The following is an 8201-nucleotide window of genomic DNA, read 5'->3' as shown; positions in this document are numbered from 1 at the left end:
CCAAGTAAGCTTGCAAAATACCCAGTCTAATACATCTAGACAGAGTATTTTTGGTAGCCTTCCTACCCTTATTCGGACCAGAGAAAAGACCAAACAAGGCAGAAGACTTTCTCCATCCTTCAGAAATTTTTAGATTTTTTTAGGATGGTCACAGAAAGAAGGAAGAATGATCTACTGAGATCTATGAAATTTTGAGGAGACTTGAGGCAGGAAAGCCGGGTCAGGATGAAAGATGACTTTATCTTCAAGAATTATGGTAAAGGGAGGATTTATAGAAATAGCATGAAGCTCACTAATCCTCCTAGCTGTTGTGAGTGCTACCAGTAGAACCATTTTATAGGTAAGGGTACTTTCACACTTGCGGCAAGACGGATCCGACAGGGTGTTCACCCTGTCGGATCCGTCCTTCCGCTATTTCGCCGTGCCGCCGCTCCGTCCCCATTGACTATAATGGGGACGGGGCGGAGCTCCAGCGCAGTACGGCAGTTCGCGTTCAGAGGCCGCCGGACTAAAAAGTCGGACATGCAGGACTTTTAGTCCGGCGGCCTTTTGCCGCGCACTGCCGTGCTGCGCCGGAGCTCCGTCCCGTCCCCATTATAGTCAATGGGGACGGGGCGGTGGTCCGGCGAAATAACGGAAGGACGGATCCGACAGGGTGAACAGCCTGTCAGATCCGTCCTGCCGCAAGTGTGAAAGTACCCTAAGATGTTTAATCGTAGCCGACTCAAAGGGTTCAAATGGAGGCTGAGTTAAGGAATTAAGGACCAGGTTTAGATCCCATGGGGGGACTCTTGGAGATTAAACTGGAGTTATCCTATCCACTGCTTTAAAAAATCTAAGGACCCAAGGATCCGCAGCAAAAAATAATTCAAATAGTACCAACAAAGCCCCATGGTCAGACCCTTCTGCAGAAACTCTAGAACATAAGAAATAGGGACTGAAAGAGGTAATTTTTCAGGGTTACATTTACAAAAATCTATACATTTTTTCCATGTTCTAGCGTAAATAGAGACTGTTACTGGCTTTCTACTTTTAAGCAGTGTGGAAATAAGCTCCTGAGAAAAACCTTTCCTGTCTAATAGGTTCCTTTCAAATTCCAAGCAGTTAAGTGTAGACCACCTACTGCTGGATGGAAGATTGGACCCTGGTTCAGTAGACCGGGAATCCCCGGAAGAATCCACGGTTCTGAGACCGACATTGTCCTGAGAAGGGTAAACCAGGCCCTTCTCGGCCAAAAGGGAGCTATGAGGATTACTCTCGCTCTGTCGCTCCTGATCTTCTTCAGAACTACTGGCAGTAATTGGAAGGGGGGAAAGGCATAAGCTAGAGAAAAGTCCCATTTCAGTAGGAAGGCGTCTACCCCATAAGGGGCCCTTGGATTCAGTTAAAGGGAATCTGTCACTAGCATATTAACAGGAACTGAAGTGCAGTGCCCGCCTAAATTTGAAAACTAATAACTCCTCCAAGTTCAGCTAAATCGCCTCCCAGAGGCGAGGCTAAGTGCTCCCCCCCAGCGCCGAGCTCTGCGGCAAACACCCCCGTCCTCCTCTCGCCTGCAACCGAAATCCCGCGCAGTGTCGGCGATTTAGCTGGCTGAGGAAACAGCGAACACGTCACTGGGATCGGCGCATGCCCAGTGACGCTGTTGAAGCTGTTGCCCTCAGTAGTCTTATCATAGCGCAGGCCCAGGAAATCGCCGGCACTGCGCCTGCGCGGGATTTCAGTTGCAGGCGAGAGGAAGATCGGGGGTGTTTGCCGCTGAGCGCGGCGCTGGGGGGGGAAGCACTTAGCCTCGCCTCTGGGAGGCGATTTAGCTGAACTTGGAGGAGTTATTAGTTTTAAAATTTAGGCGGGCACGGCACTTCAGAGGGGCGTTCCTGGGCACCGTGGAGAAAGAATAACGCCCCTCTGGGCTCCTTACAGCTTCATTTGCATATCATAAGAAGCGTTTTTTTGAAGAAATGACAAGACTCACAATAAAAAGAACAAGACATATGGATATAAGGTACTTTATTACACATGGATTCATTAAAAAAAAAATTGCTAATATGCTAGTGACAGATTCCCTTAAACAAAACAGATCTACCTTCTTGTTTTTGCTCGAGGCGAACAGGTCTATTAATGGCATGCCCCACAACCTTGTGATCTTGGAAAATATTAAACTGTTCAAGGACCATTCTCCCTGTCTTAGGGGATATCTGCTTAGGTAGTCTGCCTGCACTTTTTCTTTTCCCTTTATATGGAGAGCTGAAACATGACAGACCTGCTTTTCCAATCTCGTCAATAATTGGTATGCTTCCCAACTCAGGGCTACCGACTTTGTTCCCCCTTGGTGGTTCAAATAGGCTACCGTCACCTGATCTGATAATATCCTTACATGACCCGAGCCTAGAAGGGAATGGGAAGCCTCCGGTTGGAGGAAAAAAGTTTTTGACTCAGGGACCATTGACCCTGAAAGCTGTGCCCCTGAACATAAGCTCCCCACCCCCAGGGGTGATATGCCCACGGAATACCCTGACTCAAATTTTCTCTGTCCAACCATCAAGGTCGTCTTCGATATTTTTATCCTGATATCTAGGGCTCCTTTGTTCTTCTTGAATGCCATCAAAATTTCCGACTGCAACTGACGAGAATGCAGCTGCGCCCATTCTACCGCTGGGATACAAGATACCAGGGACCCCAGGACAGACATAGCCGTTCGAATCGACAGAGATGTAGAATAAAGGGATCTGATTTGGACTGAGAATTTTTTCTTCTGGGAGATATACCCTCTGTGTCACTGAGTTCAAGATTAGACCAAGAAACCTCTGCCGTCTTACTGGTTTTAGCCTGGATTTTTTGTTGTTCACTATCCAGCCCAACTCCTGAAAAGTTTTCATTACTAATTGAACTGCCTCCCTGCAACTGTTGCGGGATTTTGCAATGATTAAAAAGTCATCTAGGTATGGTATTATCAACACATCTTTTAGTCTTATAAACTATATCATTTCTGCTACCACTTTGGTAAAGATCCTCGGGGCCATCGACAGATCGAAGGGTAACGCCTGGAATTGATACTGCTGCAGATGACCGTTCATAGAGATTGCAACCCTGAGATACTTCTGGAATTCCAGGTGCATGGGTATGTGAAAATAGGCATCTTTTAGATCTATTACCACCATGAAACACTGATGAAACAGAAGCTGTATCGTGTTCCGCATTGTTTCCATTTTGAATTTTTTGAACACCAGGAATTTGTTCAAATCCTTCAGATTGAAAATAGTTCTGTGGGAACCACCTGGCTTGGGTACCAGAAACAGTGGGGAAAAATAACCCTTGTACAGTTCTTTGTGTGGAACAGGAACAAGGACATCATTTTCTATCAGATCTTGCACTTCTTTTATTATGGGAAAATAACCTTTTACAGAACAATTTTTTGCAACGACAAACCTTTGATGCGGCAAGAAGCGAAACTCTGGTTTTAGGCCTGTTTGAATAATGTCTAAAACCCATGGTCCTGCAATTTTTTCCCAGGCGGGAAGGAAGAATTTTAATCTTCCTCCCACTTTTAGCCTGGCGTCATTGCTGCGACTGTTTCCTATTTGATGAGGATGAGTTTCGAGCCAAATTTCTGGCCTTTGTCTTTGATCTTTGTCCCTAAACAGTCTCCTATTTGAATTACCCCTAAAGGAAAGAAAGGACTACCTGTACTTAGAAGAAAAAATCCAAGAAGGGTTAGGAGTAGGAAACCTTTTTTTTCTTTATCAGCTGCCTTCTCTAACAAATCATCTAAGTCAGGACCGAATAGAAACTCTCCCTGGCAGGGAATACCACATCATTTTTGCTTTGAGGCCACATCCCCTCTACTCCAACTCTTAAGCCAAAGCGCCCTACGAGCGGAGTTTGTAAGGGATGCAGACTGAGCGCTAAGTTTAACTGCATCAACAGAAGCGTCTGTCAAAAAGTCAGCCGCTTTCTGTAAGGTGGGCAGAGAGGATAAAATTTGATCTCTAGGGCATCTATCCTTTAACTGGACTTCTAGCTGTTGTAACCAAAGAGCTAAGGTTCTGGCAGTCACCGTAGCAGCTATGCTATGAGGAAGTGGACGCTTCCCATGCCCCTCCGTCACCCTCCGCACTGCCGCATGAAGTAGCTGTGCTCTGGTCACATAGAAAAGCTGCGTGTCAGAGCCTTCATTCAAGGATGTCCACGCACCATCTGCTCCAACAGTGTCTGGATCCTGAGTGCCGAGATGGAGCTTCCCGCGGGGCAGAGTTGTCCCCGAAAGTTACCCCGCAAAAACTGCTGCAAGATACGGAGGGCCCCTGGAGCACCTCCGTATCCTAGGGTCCTGCCAGCATGCCATTGCAGTGTGATGGACCCCAGCAGTACACCGTCAGCCCTCTAGGGCCTCCCTAGGAATACCAGACAGACGGTAAGAACCTGCAAAAGAAACTGTAGGCCTCCCACTCCAGGGACAGGAAACCACTGATGGGGTAGAGAGGCTCCACCTTTTTATTCTGTAGGATTCCTGTCCCTGGGGTTGGATCCCTCCCTCTCTCTGTGGGGGAGGGGGAAAAAGGATCCAATACGGATGCTAAAAGGACGTCAACCATATTTTTTGCGGACTGCAAAACACATACGGTTGTGTGAATTGTAGCCCTAGGCCTCATGCACACGACCGTGCATTTTTGCGGTCCGCAAACCGCGGATCCGCAAAAAAACGGAAGCCGTCCGTGTTGCCTTCCGCAATTTGCGGAACGGAACAGGCGCTGGCAATATAAATGCCTATTCTTGTCCGCAAAGCTCGGACAAGAATAGGACATGTTATATTTTTTTAGCGGGGCCGCGGAACAGAGCCACGGAGTGCTGTCCGCATCTTTTGCGGCCCCATTGATGTGAATGGGTCCGCATCCGAGTTGCCAAAACGGCGGCTCGGATGCGGACGCAAACAACGGTCGTGTGCCTGAGGCCTTATTTTGAGCATCAGTTATGATCAGTTTGTATAATTTCCATCAGAGAGCAGTTATTTCTGGTGGGAGAAAAAGTCCTGCATGCAGTAGTTTTTCTTCATTCAAAAATAACTAAACTCTGTTGGAAGTGACACAAACTGATCATAACCGTGTCACGGATGGTTATGCAGAAAACTAGAAGTCACAAATAAAGATCCAACTGACTTGATCCCAAACTAAGGAACATATGGGTGAGCCCTACAAAAGCCCTAGAGCTCTCCCTGACTGCTCAGCCCATGCAAAAATCTTAATGATAGAAAGTTGCATGCCCCCGTACCTAGACTGAGTAACACCTGAAAACCATATAATAGTGAGGGGACACGACCACCGGCACTCAATACGGAGGGAGTCAGGGTCACCTAGAATCAAGCCAACAGGAAAACACAAATAAAGGAATAGACTTATCTGAGCAACCAGCAGTTGCTGCATCTAGCAGTGAGCACAATCCATGAAGTGGTATAAACCGCAAAGTGAAGCAGTATGGGAGGGGATATAAAGGGAGGCGATCACTGCTAATAGATAACAGCTGGGAGAGGGAGGAGAGATGACAAAACGAAACCAAAACAAAAGAACATCATGCAAGAGGTACTGAAGAACCTCTGTCAGAACTTCTCAGAGATCTGGCAGTGACAAACTGATGTTCATAATAAAGGATCCGTTTTTTTTTTCTGTACTTCGGACGGATTAGTTGAATGGAAAGCTAAAAAGTAGTGTCGAGCGAACTTGTGTTTTCAAGTTCTGCATACAAGGTTCGAGTTATCTAAGAATTCCGTTACGGATTCCGCTACTACGGCCCATAACTTAGGGTCCGTGGTAGCAGAATCTATAACAGAATTTTTAGATAACCCGAACCTTGTACGCCAAACTTGAAAACACAAGTTTGCTCATCCCTACTAAACAGTGATGTGAACTATAAGCCTTAGGCCTCATGCACATGAATGTTATTTGGGTCTGTATCTGAACCACATTTTTTGTGGCTCGGATGCGGACCCATTCACGTTAATAGCGCCACAAAAGATAGTGTTGTCCACATCCGTACTTCCGTTACGCGGCCCCGTAAAAAAAAAAAAAAAAAAGCTGTGTGCATGAGGCCTTAGGCCTCTTTCACACGGGCGTGTCCGGATGCGTCCCGGTGCATTGCGGCAAACCCGCGGGAGTAGGAACTCAACTGCAGTCAGTTTTGACTGCGATTGCGTTCCAATGTTCAGTTTTTATTGCGCGGGTGCAATGTGTTTTCTACGCGCGTGATAAAAAACCGACTGTGGTACCCAGACCCGAACTTCTTTACAGAAGTTCAGGTTTGGGTTAGTTGTAGTGTAGATTGTATTATTTCCCCTTATAACATGGTTATAAGGGAAAATAATAGCATTCTGAATACAGAATGCATAGTACAATAGGGCTGGAGGGGTTAAAAAAATGTTAATTTTTTTTTAACTCACCTTAATCCACTTGTTCGCGCAGCCGGCATCTCTTCTGTCTTTAACTGTGAGCAATAGGACCTTTGATGACGTCACTGCGTTCGTCACATGGTCCATCACATGATCCATCACCATGGTGATGGATCGTGTGATGAGCTAAGTGACGTCATCAAAGGTCCTATTGCTCACAGTTAAAGACAGAAGAGATACCGGCTGCGCGAACAAGTGGATTAAGGTGAGTTAAATTTTTATTTTTTATTTTTAACCCCTCCAGCCCTATTTTACTTAGCATTCTGTATTCAGAATGCTATTATTTTCCCTTATAACCATGTTATAAGGGAAAATAATAATTATCGGGTCCCCATCCCGATCGTCACCTAGCAACCGTGCGTGAAAATCGCACCGCATCCGCACTTGCTTGCGGATGCTTGCGATTTTCACGCAACCCCAATCATTTCTATGGGGCCTGCGTTACGTGAAAAACGCACAAAGAGGAGCATGCTGCGATTTTCACGCAACGCACAAGTGATGCGTGAAAATCACTGCTCGTGTGCACAGCCCCATAGAAATGAATGGGTCAGGATTCAGTGCGGGTGCAATGCGTTCAACTCACGCATCGCATCCGCGCGGAATACTCGCCCGTGTGAAAGGGGCCTTATTCCGCATGGGTACAATGCGTGATGTGAACTCATAGCACCCGCACTGAATTATGACCCATTCATTTCAATGGGTCTGTGTATGTGACTGATTTTTGTCACGCATCAGTTCTGCGTTGAGTGAAAAACGCAGTATGTTCTTTAGGCCTCATGCACACAACCGTATTTTGTTTCCGTGTCCGATCCGTTTTTTTTTGCGGATAGGATGCGGACCCATTCATTTCAATGGGTCCGCAAAAAACGCGGACAGCACACCGTGTGCTGTCCGCATCAGTATGTCCGTTCCGTTGCTCCGCAAAAAAATAGTGCATGTCCTATTTTTTTCTATTTTGCGGACAAGGATAGGCATTATTACAATGGATCTGCAAAAAAACGGATCCGCAAAAAAAACGGATGCCATACGGAACATCATCCGTTTTTTTTGTGGATTCGCAATTTGCAGACCGCAAAACACATACGGTTGTGTGCATGTAGCCTTATTCTGCATTTTTCACACAGCCCTGGCCCCATAGAAGTGAATGGGGCTTCAGTGAAAAACGCATTGCATCCGGAAGCAAGTGCGGGTGCGATGCGTTTTTCACTGATGGTTGCTAAGAGATGTTGTTTGAAAACCTTCAGGTTTTTATCACGCGAGTGAAAAACGCATCAAAACGCATTGCACCCGCGCAAAGAAAAAACCTGAACAACTGAACGCAATCACAGACAAAACTGACCGAACTTGTTTGCAAAATGGTGCGAGTTTTACTTAATGCACCCTAAACGCATCCGGAGCCAATCCGTCACGCTCGTGTGAAAGAGGCCTTACAGTCTATCAGTTATTGTGAGCCAAAACCAGGTACTGCTCTAAACACAGAACAGGCAGCAGATCTTTCCCTTCTACCTCATGTCCGATCCTGGTTTTGGTTCGCAATCACGGACGTGTGAATACGGCATTAGGCCCCTTTCACACAAGCGTGACGGATTAGGTCCGGATGTGTTCAGGGTGCGTTCAGTGAAACTCGCACTATTGTGCAAGCAAGTTCAGTCAGTTTTGTCTGCGATTGCGTTCAGTTGTTCTGTTTTTTCCGCGCGGGTGCAATGCGTTTTTCACGTGTGTGATAAAAAAACTGAAGGTTTACAAACAACATCTCTTAGCA

Source organism: Bufo bufo, chromosome 4 (genome assembly GCF_905171765.1).
Source record: "Bufo bufo chromosome 4, aBufBuf1.1, whole genome shotgun sequence".
Lineage (NCBI taxonomy): Eukaryota > Metazoa > Chordata > Amphibia > Anura > Bufonidae > Bufo > Bufo bufo.
This window is presented reverse-complemented; position numbering follows the sequence as displayed.